At 33.8% G+C, this 18,614-nt stretch overlaps 1 long non-coding RNA gene across 2 annotated transcripts; it reads left to right on the forward strand.

The window, feature by feature from the left end:
• Nucleotides 1-7,688: 7,688 nt before the first annotated feature.
• Nucleotides 7,689-16,508, forward strand: LOC140782516 (uncharacterized). 2 transcript variants are annotated; one of them, XR_012107889.1, is made up of 3 exons: nt 7,689-7,791; nt 9,528-9,628; nt 16,312-16,508. It is a non-coding gene; the product is annotated as an uncharacterized lncRNA (long non-coding RNA). The 2 variants fall into 2 exon arrangements; XR_012107890.1 differs by lacking the exon at nt 16,312-16,508 and adding an exon at nt 14,992-15,093.
• Nucleotides 16,509-18,614: the final 2,106 nt, after the last annotated feature.

Here is an 18,614-nt window from a genome sequence, read left to right on the forward strand (position 1 = left end):
ATTAAGCCTTATTTTGTGGATATAATGTGAGAACATACTTTGAAGCCCTAGAGGAGACTTTGTGGGGTTTCTCGGTGGTCAGAGAAGACTAAAAGTTTAACCTTCAATAGAGATTCTCTCATCATTACTAGTACATTCATCTTTAGAGCGATATGGGATTAAAGGTTTAAGCATTCATGGTTACAGAGATAGTTTAGTTTGATTGCAATGAACACTGAGATCGAGCCGCCAACTATGAGAAGTAAACCATTGCAGTATCTAAAGGATAAGATCTTCAGATATAGCTGTAGGATTCAACGGGTAAAATGTAAGTAATTATTATAATTAAAATATTTATTTTAATGGTTGATATGAATGTAGTGAAAAGGATCTATGATTTTACCTAGATTCCACAAAAAATATTGGTTGCTTATGCTTTACTTCTTTATTTGTAGTGATTTTCTTATCTTTAAGTTTTCTATGGAATGGCTACTCTCCGAGATTAGGGTTAGCGTAAAATTTCCAAAACTTATTTTTATAATTTAAGTGAGTAGATCAATCCAGTTTGGAGGGTCCATATGTATTTTTTTTCTTTCTTTGTTGAGAGAGGATTTCCACATTATAAAAATCATGTCATCGTTTTTGCCATACTTTACTTTTTCTTTCTATTTTATACTCCTATTTTGTTTTTCACTCACCAATTTGAGTTCAATTTTCTTAGTTTGAGTAGTATTTGGATTTCTTTTTCTTACTCGGTGAAAGTTTGGAGAGATGGAGTTTTAGTTTGAGTAGGTGTAGTTCACACTCGAGGGAGATTAGATCGTAACAAGGTGAAGTTTAGTATAGATATGGACATAGAATTTTCAAAGGCAATAATAGTTGATCTAACCATTAAAACAAACTAAAATTTGGATATGTTGTTCCTTTAGAAGTAAGGAATTTAATACAACTAGACTCTCATTGATCGAATTGGTAGATTGAAGGTTATGATAGATATAACAACCCAAGGTCAGTGGTGGTAAGATGAACATGGAAGGTGGATTAGTGTAGAATTTGAGGTGCTCTTGATTATAGATTAGAGAGTAGAGATTAGATTATTTAGATATTAATTGTTTTAATAGTGATATATATTCTTCAATATGATTATTATTAATTATAATTAGTATAGTTAATGCTTAATTAGGTTATAAACTATTACTCATAGATATAGGTAATACTTATATTTATTTATTTATATTTCTATTAGATTAATAGATAGGTATGTAAATTAGAATTATTAGATTTATGTACTAATATTCATAATATATACATTTTAAGTAATTTTAACAATTTATTATATACTATTGTGTGTAGAATAAGATACTAGTCTTATTTATTTATTTATTTATCATTTTATATAATTAAGTAAAGACTATATAGTTTCTAATTAATCAAGATAAAGTAAGAATTATAAAATTTATTATAAAATAGATCTTGTCTTTACTTATATATTGTTTATAATTATTTAGCTTTTATTTTATAATTATATACTAAGTTTTTAATTGTTGGCAATTGTGTACAAAATATTCTAAGTGTATTTTTACATGTATATGAGCTTTATACAAGTCTAGAATATCTCTGGTTTGAAGAATTGCAAGATTATTGGAGAAAAGTTGTTGAGTTCACACCGCGTTCACAAACGCGTTCGAATGCGGGTACTTGCGTTCACACAGACCGAGAGCTGTGTTCACAAACGCGTTCGAACGCGGGTACTTACGTTCACAAAGACCGAGAGCTGCGTTCACAAACGTGTTCGAACGCGGGTACTGCGTTCACACAGACCGAGAGCTGCGTTCACAAACGCGTTCGAACGCAACCTGAAGAATTCAAGTTGTCGCGTTCGAACGCACTCGAGCCCGTTCGAACGCACCTAAGATGAAGTCATGCCGTTCGAACGCACCAACGAAGTTTGAAAATATTGGATTCTCGTGAGTTCGGATAAGATTTAGATTTGGCTCTATCTTGGAGATCATATATAAGGATTGTGATGCCCTATCTCTAGGGAGGTCGAAGAAGCATTATTGAAGGAGACTTCTTGAGGCTACATCTGTTCTTCAACTAACAAGGTTCCACTCATCTACAAAACTTAATCTTTCGTCTTAAGGGTTATCTAGACGAAAGATCAATCTTGAAGGCTACTGAGATTGGACTTCAATCACGAGAAGTAGTGAATCGTGGGTTCTAGCGAGCAAGACTAAGAGGAATAAAGTCTTTTGGATCGACGGGTTGTTTTGTGAGTCAGTCTTGTAACTACTACTATTCTAGTGATTGGTTTTGATCCGAGTTTGGATCCGTGGTTTTTTCCCGTTTGAGTTTTTCCACGTTAAAATCTTGGCATTCATCTCTGCTTTCGTTTTTAATATTTCTTCGGAGTTTTACTTAAGCGAACAAGTGATATCATTGCCTAGTATTTAGATACATACTTGTGTCTAGGGATTTTTCATTATATATTTAGAATATTTTATATAAAAAAAATAGACCTCTCCTCATTATATTATAACTAGTATTTTATGATAATAGTATAATTACAGTATTTGAATCGTACCTGTAATGTGGATCTAGTTATGTACAAAATAAAAGAAGTGATTCTAAACCTAATAAACTTTTATATTCTATTTGAACTAATTCTAATTGGATAAATGACTAACTTAATGTTACTTAAATATTTTCAAACTCCAAACCCTTAAGACCCCATGGACCTTGCTAGCGATGAGTTGACTCTCGGTTGACAGATGTGAGGGATATGTAGTTCTGTCTTCTAATCAGATATGAGTAATCTTATCCTCTAGATGCTTTTCTCAAATTAGAATTTATTATCTAATTATGTATATGTATGTTTTGGCCTCCAGCATGATTATATGACATTATCTAGAGATGATTTCATTTGAGCATATTTTATAATATATTTGATTAAACTGATGTGAGATATGAGTATACTGGTGATCTATAGAGATGATTAGAGATGACTATACTATTGGAACTTTATGTTGAGGTGATCTTTAACATAAGTATGCATGTGATAGACTAGTAGGGTATGCATGTGTTAGATATATAGTTGGAGACTGCATTCCATCATTTTCCTCTTAGCTTCTTTACCACCTAAATTTTTTAGTCGCATGATTTGTTATAATACTAGATAAAATGTATATGATCTATCATTTAGAAGGAAAGTATAAAATCTAATTGATATGATAGTTGATAGAAAGCGTGAGGATACCCGAATGGGCGCAAAGGTTACAACGCGCTTGGTGGATGATTGATCGCTTGACGTAGTCATAATCCTATGGCCTTATATTCGAGGTCGTTAATCTGTGTGCGCAGTAGACATTCGGACACATGTCATTCGCTAGGGCATATGTGACGAGTTATCCTCACATAGTCTTTATCAGCTAGAGGGGTGGCTGGTCTGGATGGATGTTGATACCCTTTACGGATGGCAGGGTATAATTATGATTGAGATATTCCTTGCGGATGACAGGGTATGCTCTAAGCCTTCGGGCATGTTGATGAGACTGGGTATCGGGTGTTGACTATGCATAATGGTCTAGTATAATGATGACATTCCAGGATGACACTAATGATTGAGATGTTGAGAAATGCATATAATTTTATTATCATCTGATATACCTGATTATCAAGTGGTCATTATGCATCATATGTGATTGCATTTGATATCATAACATGGTCATGGTCGGCATGCATCATATGTATCATATTGATAGAATTATGATGATGCTATGACATGGAGATTTATTTATTCATTGTCGATAATTATATATTTTTACTAGTTATGACATAATATCTACTTTTTATTTATATATTATTAAGGACACATTCATATACTTATTCATGATATGATGCGCTTTCTGATTCATATTATCCAGTACATGATTTACTTTTTGTTTGGCATCACTAATTCAGAATAAGGTCTACTCACTAAGCCTTTTGCTCATGACTTTCTTTATTTCTTTCTAATCCTCAAGATATTATGGTACGTGATAACGACTTGAGATATCCTAAGGAGATATTTTAAAGCAAAGATGAGGTGAGCTAGAGATGTGAGATAGTATCAAAAATGGTTTATCTAGATATTGAATTGTACTATTATTTGATATTTGTATTCCATTGTATAGACGATGATTTGTATAATACAAATTGGATTATAGTGTATTTATGTATTAGTGATTTTAGTGGTATCTTAATGGTTTGTTGTGGCCTGTGTGGACCTTGTCAAATTATGTAGTTGTCTAGTATGGTTATTGTGGACTTGGATATTCATATATTAATAGGTTTATTTGGTTGATAGTATGATTGATCTCTGAGATGGATTATGTTGAGTACATGTGTATCTATGAGTTCGGGCCCCGCTTATCTTATAGCGTGTGCCGCGTGTGCGCGTGGGCATGGACATGCCCGTGCCGGGTAGGGGCGTTATAATAGTCATGAACTACAACAACTCACCATGCTTCTCTCACCTTGCCCTCAAAGTGCAAAGTAGGAAAATGATCCATCAAGTCGTCCTCTATCTCCCACGTCGCCTCATTAGTGGACCATCCTAGCCACTTGTAACTCCCCCGCCCAGTATGAGTACGTGCATGCCTACGCACCTACACGGCACACGTGATGCACGCACCTACACAGCCCGTTACGCACAGATACACCTATACTCAATATAATCCATCTCAAAGATCAATCATACTATCAATCAAATAAGCATGTTAACATATGGATGTCCAAATCCACAACAACTATACTAGACAGCTACATAATCTAGCAGGGCCCACACAAGGCACGACAAACCATCAAGATATAACTACAACAACTAATACAAGAGTACACTATGATTCGATCTGTATTATACAAATCATCGTCTAATACAAAAGAGTATATATATCAAATATTGGTACAACTCAATTTCTGTATAAACTATCATCTATATCGTCTCGCATCTATAGCCCACCTCATCATTGCTCTAAAATATCTTTTCAAGATATCTCAAGTCGCTATCATGTACCATATATCTAAGGGAGTTAGAAAAGAAATAAAGAGAGTCATGAGCAAAAGGATTAGTGAATGGGCTTTACCCCGAATTAGTGATGCCAAACAGAGAGTAAATCATGTACTAGATAATATAAATTAGAAAGAAGCACGATGTCATGTATGAGCATGTATATATATATATATATATATATATATCATCAATGACATATATATAAATGAAGTCAATTCTCATGAATGAGCATATTATATTTCTAGCCAAAAATATATCTCATGGTGAATTACAATATAACATCACCAAATATAACAACATATCATATAACAATTATAATCCAATGATACTAGTCACATCATAATATATCCTAATTTGAGAAAGGCGTATAGGGATAAGACTACTCACATCTTATCAAAAGATCCAATACACATATCCCTCAAGTCCATCAATCAATCGCCACTCATTGCTAGTAGATCCCCAAAGTCTCAAATATGGAGGTTCGGAGTTTGAAAAATGTTTAAGTAACATAAAGTTAATTGTTTATCCAATTATAGTCCGTTCGAGTAAAATATAATATTTTATTAGGTTTAAAATTGATTAGATTCATAGGATAAATTTAATTGTGATAATATTAATCTGCTATTACCATAATTTATATTTATTAAATAAAAATCATATTTTGCTAATTATAGAATAAGTAATAAGTATATAGTAATTTATCTCCTTTTTGTAAATAACCAAAGACGACTATATATATGATTTAATAAAAATATAATTATAAAATAATATTATTAATAATTATTTTATAATACCTACTCTTATTTAATTAATCATAAATTATACACAAAATAGTCATTATCCTATTATACAAAAATAATATGCAAGTCTAGTATTCCATTTTATACAAACTATTAGACAATAATAATAATATACTAAAAATAGTCATATAAAATATAAATATAAATATAAATATAAATATAAATATAAGAGTATTATCAATAAGACTACATATATTAAACTAATAAATAATAATTAAACTATAAATAAATTTATAGGCAATATTTATATTATAATAAATTATTATACTAAAAATACTTAGTAAAATTATATTAGTGAGTGTAAATTATCAAAATAATTTATTATCTAAATAAACTAATTTACCTAACATTAGAAAAATAATTATATAATTAACATAAAAAAATAATAATCCTCTTTGCTTTGCAACAAGAGGAGGAGAAGGCACCGAGAAGGGAGGAGAAGAAGAAAGGAAGAAGAAAAGAAAGAAAGAAAGAAAGAAAGAAAAGAAAGAAAGGAAGAAAGGAACAAGAAGAAGATAAGAGAGAGAGGAGGGGAGGGAAGTGCAGACCCAGGCCGGCGGGGAGGGCACCGACCATTGTTGGTCAACCAACAGCCGGCCTCTCGCCAGTGACTCAGCTCCGACGAGCCCACCGGAGCTAGTTGGGCGGGCCGGTGGGCGCCACCCAGCATGGCACGAGGCCGGCCACATTGTGGTTGGCCATGTCATGCCATGCAAAATATTAATTAATATAATTTAATTTTTTTAATTTTTTTTAGAGATAGGTTGTTACACCACTTCATTGAAACCTCCATATTTATTTGCCCATCATGTTGACACCTCCTCTTAGCTAGGACTCACACCGGCTCATCCATCTCATGATCTTCAGTAGGCTTTGGCAAATCAATCCCTATGGTTAGATCTGGTCCAATCCTGACCTTCAAAATTGTGACGTGGAAAATAGATATACCCGTATCCCTTTAGGTAGCTCCAACCGATAGGCTATGGGTCAAATACATTCCAACATCTTGTATGGATCAAAGAACCGATAGGACAACATTTGGTTTTGCACGGGTCACAAGGTCACCTAATAATATGGCTTCTTAAATTCTTGCAAAATAATAAGTCTTTATGAGCTAGAAAATAAATTATAAGAATATGTCTGATGACAAATATCAACATATGATACATATAGTAGCAGCAAATATATTATAATAATATAAATGATGTCTTGAAAATAAATAATTCATTTGAGAATGCAAACCACTCTGGTAAGGTGGGTTCCTCCTCTACCAAATTGGACCAAAGTCAATACTAATGAGTCTTTTGACCATGTGGTCCAAGAAAGTGGAGCAAGGTATATCATACGCAAGCACTAATGGCTCATTAATGTGCAGGTGCTATTTGGATTGACGAAGAAAGCCCCTTAGATCAGAAGCTGCAGGAGCACTATAGTTTTTTAGGCTAGCTAGTAGGATGGGACTTCAACATTTTATTTTGGAGCTGGACTCTAAGGAATTGGTAGAATTCTTAACTCATGGCTGAGAGATTCCCTTTTGTATCAGCTTTATTGTACAAGAATGTCATAGACTTTTGAAAGCTTTTGTTAATATTCAAGTAGGAAATATAATTGCCAATTGGGTAGGAAATATGGGCAGGGTTATTGGTGTAACAACCTTAAAAAAAATATTTGGATGGACCTCATGCCATGCTGGGCTGGCGCGGGCTGGGGGTGCCACGCACTCCCAACGACTGGCCCGGTTGACTAGGCCAGTTAGCTCCAGTGGGCCCATCGGTGCTGAAGCCGCAGCACCGACGTCCCCACCGTCTCTCTCTCTCCCCCACCCCCCTTTATATTTTTTTTCTCTCTCTGTCTCCCTCACTCTCCTCTCTCTCTCTCAAACTCTCTTTCTCTCTCTCCCATTGTTATCGCCATCGAACCGCCACTGTTGTCGTCGCTGCCGCCATCGCCACGGTGGCCAAGGTGAGCTTCTTTTCCTCTCTCCTCTCCTCCCTTCTCTTTCTTTCTTTCTCCTTCTCTATCTCTCTCTCTCTCTCTCTTCTCTTCTCTTCTTCTTCTTCTTCCTTCTTCTTCTCCTTTCTAAGCTTTTTCTTTTGTCTCTGCACTGTAGCAAGCAGTGCTGCCAAGCCCAGCACTGGTGTCATTGTTTTTATTATTTATTTTATTTTATATTTGTTTATTTATTTTGTTAGGTATTATTTTTTTAATTAATGCTGATAAATTATTTAGACATTAATTATGTTCATAATAATATATCCACATGATAATTATTAATTATAATTAGTATAATTAATGATTAATTAGGTTATAACTATTACACATAAATATAGGTAATACTTATATTCATTTATTTAATTATATTAGATTTATGTACTAATATTCATATTATATGCATTATAAGTAATTTTAACAATATATTGTATACTATTGTGTGTATAATAAGATACTAGTCTTATTTATTTATTATTTTGCATAATTAAATAAATACTATATAATTTTTGGTTAATCAAGATAGAGTAAGTGTAACAACCGAACCTTGAAAGAAAAAAATTAAAAATTAATTAAATTAATTTTGGGCACGACATGGCCCGTCACACTATGGCCGACCTCATGCCCATGCAAGCTGCTCATGCAGTTTGCATGGTGGGGAGCCACGCGCCTACTGCCGCTGCCGCAGCCAACCGGCTGTAGTCAGCTGGCCGCGGCAGGCTCCGGTGTCGCCGCTACCCCTCCTCCACCGCCTTCCCTTTCTCTCTTTATATCTCTCTCTCTCTTTCTCTCTCACATATTCTCTCTCTCACTCTCTCTCTCTCTCACTCCCTCTCTCTCAAGCTCTCCTTCGCTTATCGACGCCGGCCTGCCGCTGTCACCGTTGTCGCCGTTGCCGCCGCTACGGCCGAGGTGAGCCTCCCTCCCTTCCCTTCTTCTTCTTCTTCTTCTTCTTCTTCTTCTTCTTCTTCTTCTTCTTCTTCTCCTCCTCCTTCTTCTTCTTCCTTTCCTCTGTTCATTTTACCTTCTCTGGTAATAAAGCACGTGTAAAGTACTTATGTTATTTAGTTAATCTAAATTGGATCTTTAATTTAATTTGTCAAGAATAGATATATTTAGTAACATGGTAAGTGTAATTAGTGTAATTTCAATTAATTATAATTATAAATATTTGTACATAAATATATTTTATTAGATTAATACATGTCTTTATAATTAGGTATATATATATATATATATATATATATATGTACAGCTTATTATACATTATTATGCATGTAATATAATAGTAGGCTTATTTAATGTTTATATTACATGATTAAGTAAAGATTATTTTATATGCAACTCTTTAATTTATTTAGTAAGGATAGTAGTGACAAAGTAATTAAAGTATAATTATACAATATTATATAATATAGGTGCTTGTATCTTAAATTATATTATTGTACATGGAGCTCTTTTACGGTTTTTTTATCAAAAGAGATTGACTATTATATACTTAATATATAATTAGCAAACTATGATTTTATAAATAAATCTACAATTAGAATAATAACAAACTATTATTATTATAATTAAATATATGATATAGATCAAATTATTTAATAAAAACAAAATAAGGAATTTTAAACCTAATAAATCATCATATATTACACAAACGGATCCTAATTGGATAAATAACTGACCTTATATTACTTAAATATTTTTAGATCCCGAACCCTCTTATTTGAGACCCCGTGGACCCTGACGATGAGTTGATGTTGGACTGATGAACGTGAGAGATGTGTGGTTCGTGCCATCTGATCAGACTGTGAGTAGTCTTATTCCCTAGACACCTTTTTCAAATTAGGATATATTATATCTTATGTACATGCATGAAAATCATGTATTTTGGGTGATGAATTTTAATTACAAATATACAAACTTATTTTTTTATGATATTAATGATGTTATGGAAAAAATTTTGATGATGCTATAAGATTAAATCGTTCAGTATATGTGGTGGATTTTGCATAGAGGATTTGATAGAATATTAAGTTGAGACTCTTGATAAAATATGAGATTTAAGTGATTTAATTAGAAATTAGATATGTTGGTTTTTAATCATAGATATTAAATTGAGATATTATGTGCTTTGACATGTTAGTTGTAACGCCACCGCCTAGCACGGGCACGTGCACGCCCACGTGCCCACACGGCACGCGCAGCGCACGCGACAGGTCGGGCGGGGCCCGTCACGCACAGATACTCTCCTGTAACCATATAATCATGATATCATCAAATACTACTTGTTAACATATTCATGCTCACATAATCCAACACCAAATAAAATATACTATCAACCAAATAAACCTGTTAACATGTGAATATCCAAGCCTACAATAATATACACTAGACCACTAATTAATCTGGCAGGACCCACACAGGCCACAACAAACCATCAAGGTATAACTAAACAACTAATACAAGAGTACACTATAGTCTGACCTATATTATACCAATTATCGCTTATACAATGAAGTACAAATATAAAATAATGGTATAACTCAATATCTGATTAAACTATCTTTTATATCATCTCGCATCTATAGCTCACCTCATCTTTCTAAAATATCTCATCGGAATATCTCGAGTCGATATCACGTACCATATTATCTGTGGAGGTTAGAAAAGAAATAAGGAAAGTCATGAGCAAAAGGCTCAGTGAATGGACATTACCTTGAATTAGTGATATCAAATAGAGAGTAAATCATGTACTTGATAATATGAATCAAAAAACAGCATGATGCCATGTATGAACATGTATATATGTATCCTCAATGACATATATATGAATGAAATTAATTCTCATGAATGAGCATATTATATCTTTAACCAAAAATATATCACATAATGAAATTACTATATAACATCACCGAATATAACAACATATCATGTATATCAATTATGATCCAATAATACTAGTCACATCAATGATGTGCATGCCAACCACTAGATAATCGTAGATGTCAGAACCAGATATAGTCCACATATCTCTCACTATCACAATCATCCGTCTCAACTATGAATATCATACACCATGCTGGACTACGGTACCCGGCTCCAAACTCGATACACATCATGTCACAAGCTCAGAGCATACCCTGTCATACGCTAAGAGTATCTCTATAGATAAATCATACCCTGCCATACGCTAAGCGTATCTCTATAGATAAATCATACCCTGTCATACGCTAAGGGTATCTTAGAAGAAAGTAATCATACCCTGTCATACGCTAAGGGTATATCAATGATAGTTGTACCCTATCATACGCTAAGAGTACAACCATTAGCCATCACCATACTCTGCCATACGCTAAGAGTATGTCTTTACCAGTCCGGACCAGATACCGTTCCATCCATCGCATCATATCATATCACATCATATACACATGTACTTTTATGATTTCCTATACATGATAAATCATATGCATATATATCCAGTACGACAACAGATCATGCAACTCAGGAATTTAGATGGTAAAGAAGCCAAAAGAAAAATGATGCAATGCCGACTCTAACCATGTATCTAACACATGTATACTTTTGCTAGTCTATCACATGCATACTCATAATAGAGATTATCCCGACATAAAAACCATAACAGCATAATCATCTCTATATATCACCAATGTACTCATATCTTATATCAGTCTAATCAAATATATGATAAAATATGGTTGACTAAAATCATCTCTATACAAAGTTATATAATCATGCTAGAGGCCAAAACATGCATGTACATAAGATATAATATATCCTAATTTGAGAAAAGTGTCTATGAGATAAGACTACTCACCACCACTACAAATATCAAACAACCACTCGTTCACGTTGCTACGACAATGGTCAAACCTCAATAGCTAAGTCCACGGGATCCTGAACAGGGGGTCAGAATCTAAAATTATTTAAATAATATGATGTTAGTCGTTTATCTGATTAAAATCTGTTCATGTAATATATGATGATTTAGAAGGTTTTAGAATTTCTACTTATCTTTATTACTAGCTAGATTTTTAATTACAGATAAAAATAAAAATAAAAATATAGATGAAAACTTAACTATAATTATATCTTGATTAATTAAAGATTACTTTATAAAATAATAAATAAATACATAAGCCTAGTATTTTATTTGTTACAAAAATAACAATATATAATAAATGAATAGAATTACTTAAAATGTATATCATAAGAATATTAGAATATAAATCTAATAATTATAATTTACAAATCTATCTATTAATCTAATATACATATAAGTAAATAAATAAATAAATATAAGTATTACCTATATTTATGTGTAATAGTTTATAACCTAATTAATCATCAATAAACTTTAATTAACAATAATAATAATGATGAGTATGTATTATTATTAAAATAAATAATGTCTAAATCTATTTGTATTAATTAAGACAGAAATACCTAAATAAATAAATAATAAAATTAAAAAGGATAATGTATCACTAGTACTAGTGCTGGGCTTGGCCCAGCACTAGCCTACTACAGTGCTGGGCCGAGCCCAGCACTGTTGTAGAAAAATAAGAAGAGAAGAGCAACTGAGGAAGAAGAAGAAGAAGAAGAAAAGAAAAAGGAAGAAGAAGGATGAAGAAGAAGAGAAGAGAAGAAGGGAAGTTATCTCCAGAACATTCGAAATACTTAATTCATGCTTCTCTTTCTAGACAAATGCTATCATTCGAAATTCTCAAAAAAATTTAGGCGATAGCACAAAGTCACTTATTTAAAATGCACTGCTCATATGCTTAAACCATTATACAAATTACTAGATAAATCAATATAAGAGATCACACATATCCATATAAGACTACAATATCAACGTATATTCATAATACATTCTTAAAAATAACATGCAGTGCATCAAATCTAACCTATCAATGTAAATCCTAATGCAACCTCAAATGAAATTTATATCCTCTTCTGATTCACAACATTATCTTCCTTCTTAATCTGCAATATCTAAAAGGTTAAATCCAAACTATCTCAAGAAACATACATGATAAACTTTACGATGATCCTTCTATCAATCACTTCTATATCCAAACTATTCATTCCTCAATTCACATAATTTCAGTTTGATCATTATCTATTTAATTACTATCACTACTAGTATATCCACCAAAATATCACTTAATAATATCGATATTCAAATCCAAAGACTATCCACGGAGTTCTATTAAGTAATCCAATAATCTCTTCAATATCTCGACAGATATAATATTCAGTTCATAATATTAATCCATTGCCACACAAATATTTACTAATCCATCATACTTGATCTTTAAGAATACATAAACACATCTTAAACAAATCCACAAAATCATTATACATGAACTAAAGCTACTAAGATTAATCTCCTGAATTGATAATGATATTATGATATGATAATAAACTAACTGATACTAACTGATTCCTATAGATTAGAAGACATCCAAAAATATAGATAACAACCTTCTCGCAATCTTAACTTTGTAATTCATTAAAGATTAAATTTCCACAAACTATAATAGAATTAATCATGAAATCATTATATCCCAATCAAGTATCTTTATCTTAAGACTTAAATGTAAACATGTAAGTCTTTACAATCATTAAGAGCAACCTCATCATTCTAAAAGGCTCGCTCAATAGCCTCCAATAATAATCGAACATGTAAGCCAACAGTTAAACAAATGCTAATATAATCACTTCTCTATACATCATTAACCGTTCATCATCTAGCAATATAATAAACATCCATCGATACACTGTATATGTGTAACAACCCAATCCAAAAAAAAAAAAAAAAAAATTTGCATGGGCACGACGTGGCCGGCCACAGTGTGACCGGCCTCGTGCCCATGCAGTGGGGCTGCGTGGGGGTGGTGCCACGCACCCCCCCTCGCGTCGCCGCAGCCAACCGGCTGCGGCCGTCTGGCAGCGGCGGGCCCAGCGCCGCCACAGCTACCGCCAACCTCCCACCGCCCTCTCTCTCTCTTTAAATCTCTCTCTCTCTCTCTCTCTCTCTCTCTCTCTCTCTCTCTCTCTCCCTCTCTCTCGCCGAGGCCGGACTATCGCCGCCGCCGCCACCTCCACGAGCGCCGGTGAGCTCTTTCTCCTCTTCTCTCTTCTTCTCTCTCTCTCTCACTATCTCTCTCTCTCTCTCTCTCTCTCTCTCTCTCTCTCTCTCTCTCTCTCTCTCTCTCTCTCTCTCTCTCTCTCTGGGCTTTCTCTCTTCTTTTTCTTGAGCCGGGCTCGGGCCGTCGGGGGCCGGCCTGGGCGCACCACCGGTGTCGGTGCCCTCCCCGCCGGCCCGGGTCCGCACCTCCCTCCTCCTTCTTCCCTTCTTCTCTTTTCTTCTCTTCTTCTTCTTCTTCCTTTCTTTCTCCTCCTTCTTTCTTCTTCTTCATCTTCCTCAGTTTTTCTTCCCTTCTGCAATAGTGTTGGGCTCGGCCCAAAGATCAGAAAGGTGTAGTGCCGAGCCCAAAGACTATAACAAGGGATTGCTCCCTTTTTTTTTTAATTTGTTTATATTAATCATATGATTTAGTTTCTAAAATATAGGTAAATCAGTTATCTAAATGATTGATTATTTTGATAATTTATACTCACTAACATAAGTATTAGCTAAGTATTATTAGTATAATAATTTATTAATTATAGTTATAAGTACTTACATATGATTATATATAGTTTTGCCACTGTTTATTAGATTAATACATGTAATCGTATTGATAATAATCTTATATTTTATATAGTTAGTTCTATTAAAAATAATTAAATTTTATAAGTTTCTATTAACGTTTATGTATGCTTATACATGCATATATTTAATACATTTGAGTATTCAATGTGTTTCTAGCACCTTATTATTATTATATATTATTTTCTATGCAATAAAATGCTGAGCTCAGATAATTACTTTTGAATTTATGAATAATGATTAATATATGTATGATTAGTAACTAGTTAAGTAAAAGTAATAATTGCCAAATAATTGAATAAGGTTATCATAATTATATATATATAATGTATATCAAGTTATTTAATAAAATCAAATAATTTATTATATTTTACACCAATGAATTCTAAATGGGATAAACGGCTGACATCATATCATTTAAATATTTTCAGACCCCGAACCCCTTATGTGAGACCCCGTGAATCCTGACAATGAGTTAATGTTTGACTAACGGACGTGAGAGATGCGTGGTTCGTGTCTTCTTATCAGACTGTAAGTAGTCTTATCCCTTAGACGCCTTTCTCAAATTAGGTTACATTATATATTTGTGTATATGCATGTTTTGACCTCCAGCATGATTATATGATTTTATCTAGAGATGATTATAGTCGAGCATATTTTATCATGCATTCGATTACGCTGATTTAGAATAAGAGTACATTGATGATATATATAGAGATAATCAGAGATGATTCTACTATTATGATTGTTTACCGAGTTGATCTATAGCATGAGTATGCATGTAATAGATTAGCATGAGTATGCATGTGTTGACGATACAGTTGGAGACTACATTGCATCATTTTCTCTTGATTCCTATTCCACCTAAATTCCTGTTATGCATTGACTTGTTATCGTACTGGATATATGCATATGATTTGTCATTTAGAAGAAAAGCATGAAATGTGATTGATAGGATAGTTGATAAAAAGCGTGAGGATACCCGAGTGGGCGCGAGGGTTAGGACGCGCTTGGTGGATGATTGATCGCTCGACATGGTCGCGATCCTGTTGGCCTTACGTCTGAGGTCGTTAGTCTGTGTGCGCAGCAGACATTCGGACACATGCCGTTCGCCAGGGCATATGTGGCGAGTTATCCTCACGAGGTTTTCTATCAACTATGTGTGTGCCCGGTCTGGATGGATGTTGATACCCTAGCAGGTGGCGGGGTATGATTATATTTGAGATACTCCTTGCGGATGGCAGAGTATGCTCTGAGCCTTCGGGCATGATGTTGAGACTGGGTACCGGATATTGACTGTGCACAGTAGTCTAGTATGATGATACTATACCGAGATGTCGGTGATGATCGTGATGTTGAGAAATGCATATGATTTTATTTTTATCTGACATAACTGATTATTGAGGGGTCAATATATATCATATATGGTTGCATTTGATATCATCGCATGGTCATGGTTGGCATGCATCATATATCATATTTGATAGAGAGTTATGATGATCATATGACATGGAGATTTATTTATTCATTGTCGAAGATTGTATACTTTTATCAGTATGACATATTATCTACTTTTCAATTATGTATTATTGAGGATGCATTCATATACTCATTCATGACATGATGTTGCTTTCTAATTCATATTATCCAAGTACATGATTTTACTCTGTTTGGCATCACTGATTCGGGGTAAGGTCTATTCACTGAGCATTTTGCTCATGACTCTCTTTATTTCTTTTCTAACCCCTCAGGTTTGTGGTACGTGATAGTGACCTGAGATATCTTGAGAAGATATTTTAGAGTGATGATGAGGTGAGCTATAGATGCGAGATGGTATAGATGATGGTTTATATAGAAATTAAGTTGTACTAGTATTTGATATTTGTACTCTTTTGTATTAGACGATGATTTGTATAATACAGGTCGAATCATAGTGTACTCTTGTATCGGTTGTTTAATGGTATCTTGATGGTTTGTTGTGGCTGTGTGGGCCCCGCCGCATTGTGTAGCGAGTCTAGTGTATATTATTGTGGACTTTGATATTCATATGTTAACAGGTTTATTTGGTTAAGAGTATGATTTATTTGGCGATGGATTATGTGATCATGAATAGGTTAGCAGGATATTTTTTCGATGATGTCATGATTATATGTGCACAGGAGAGTATCTGTGCGTGACGGGCCTCGCCCGACTTGTCGCGTGCGCCGTGCGTGCCGTGTGGGCGCGTGGGCGTGCACATGCCGTGCCGGGGGGGGCATTACAATATGAAATATCGTAGTCCTCTATATTCCTTTCATTGCTGTCCTATGAAGCAATTAGTTCAACTTCCAAATCATCTATCAATCATAATAAATAATCATATCTATAGGCTTTATGAATAACTCTATCAAGTTATCTCTCCAATTAGTATCATCGAAACAACTAATATAACAACCTAGCCTTAAAAAAAAAATAGTTTTGCATGGGCACGACGTGGCCGGGCTCGTGCCTATGCAGCTGGGCATGGCGTGGGGGTGCCACGCACCCCCTAGTGTGGCCGCAGCCATCCGGCTGCGGCGGGCTCTAGTGCCGCCGCAAACCCCCCACCGCCTCTCTCTTTCTCTCCATCTAAATCTCTCTCTCTCTCTCTCTCCCTCTGCCGGGGTGTCGGCCTGCGACCGCCGCCGCCACCTCCACTAACACGGTGAGCCTCCTCCCTTTCTCTCTCTCTCTCTCTCTCATTATCTCTCTCTCTCTCTCTCTCTCTCTTTCTCTTTTTCTTACTTTGGGCTCGGGCCCGTCGGAGCCAAGCCGCTGGCTGGCCACCAGCTGCCAGTGCCCTCCCCGCCGGCCCGGGTCCGCACCTCCCTCATCTTTCTTCCCTTCTTCTCTTCTCTTCTTCTTCTCTTCTTCTTCTTCCTTCTTTTTTTCTTCTTTTTCTTCCTCAGCTGCTTCTTCTCTTCTTATTTTTTTGCAGCAGTGCTGGGCTCGGCCTAGCACTAGTACTAGTGATCCATTATCCTTTTTAATTTTATTATTTATTTATTTAGGTATTTCTGTCTTAATTAATACAAATAGATTTAGACATTATTTATTTTAATAATAATACATATTCATCATTATTATTATTATTGTTAATTAAAGTTTATTGATGATTAATTAGGTTATAAACTATTACACATAAATATAGGTAATACTTATATTTATTTATTTATTTACTTATATGTATATTAGATTAATAGATAGATTTATAAATTATAATTATTAGATTTATATTCTAATATTCTTATGATATATATTTTAAGTAATTCTATTCATTTATTATGTATTGTTATTTTTGTAACAAATAAAATACTAGGCTTATGTATTTATTTATTATTTTATAAAGTAATCTTTAATTAATCAAGATATAATTATAGTTAGGTTTTCATCTATATTTTTATTTTTATTTTTATCTATAATTAAAAATCTAGCTAGTAATAAAGATAAGTAGAAATTCTAAAACCTTCTAAATCATCATATATTACATGAACGAATTTTAATTAGATAAACGACTAACATCATACTACTTAAATACTTAAATAATTTCAGATTTAGCTATCGAGGTTTGATCATTGTCGTAGCAACGTGAACGAGTAGTTATTTGATATTTGTAGTGTTGGTGAGTAGTCTTATCTCATAGACGCCTTTCTCAAATTATAACATATTATATCTTATGTACACGCATGTTTTGGCCTCTAGCATGATTATATAACTTTGTATAGAGATGATTTTAGTGGTCAATATACATAATATATGATTGCATTTGATATTATAGCATGGTCATGGTTGGCATGCATCATATGTCATATTTGAGAGAGAGTTATGATGATAGTATGACATAGAGATTTATTTATTTATTATCGAAGATTATATACTTTTATCAATTATGACATGTTATCTACTTTTTATTTATATATTATTGAGAATACATTCATATACTCATTCATTACATGATGCTCTTTCTGATTCATATTATCCAATACATAATTTACTCTCTATTTGACATCACTGATTCGAGATAAAGTCTATTCAT

Source organism: Typha latifolia, chromosome 2, assembly GCF_019914945.1.
Source record: "Typha latifolia isolate L0001 chromosome 2, TyphaL0001v2, whole genome shotgun sequence".
In the NCBI taxonomy this organism is placed as follows: Eukaryota; Viridiplantae; Streptophyta; class Magnoliopsida; order Poales; family Typhaceae; genus Typha; species Typha latifolia.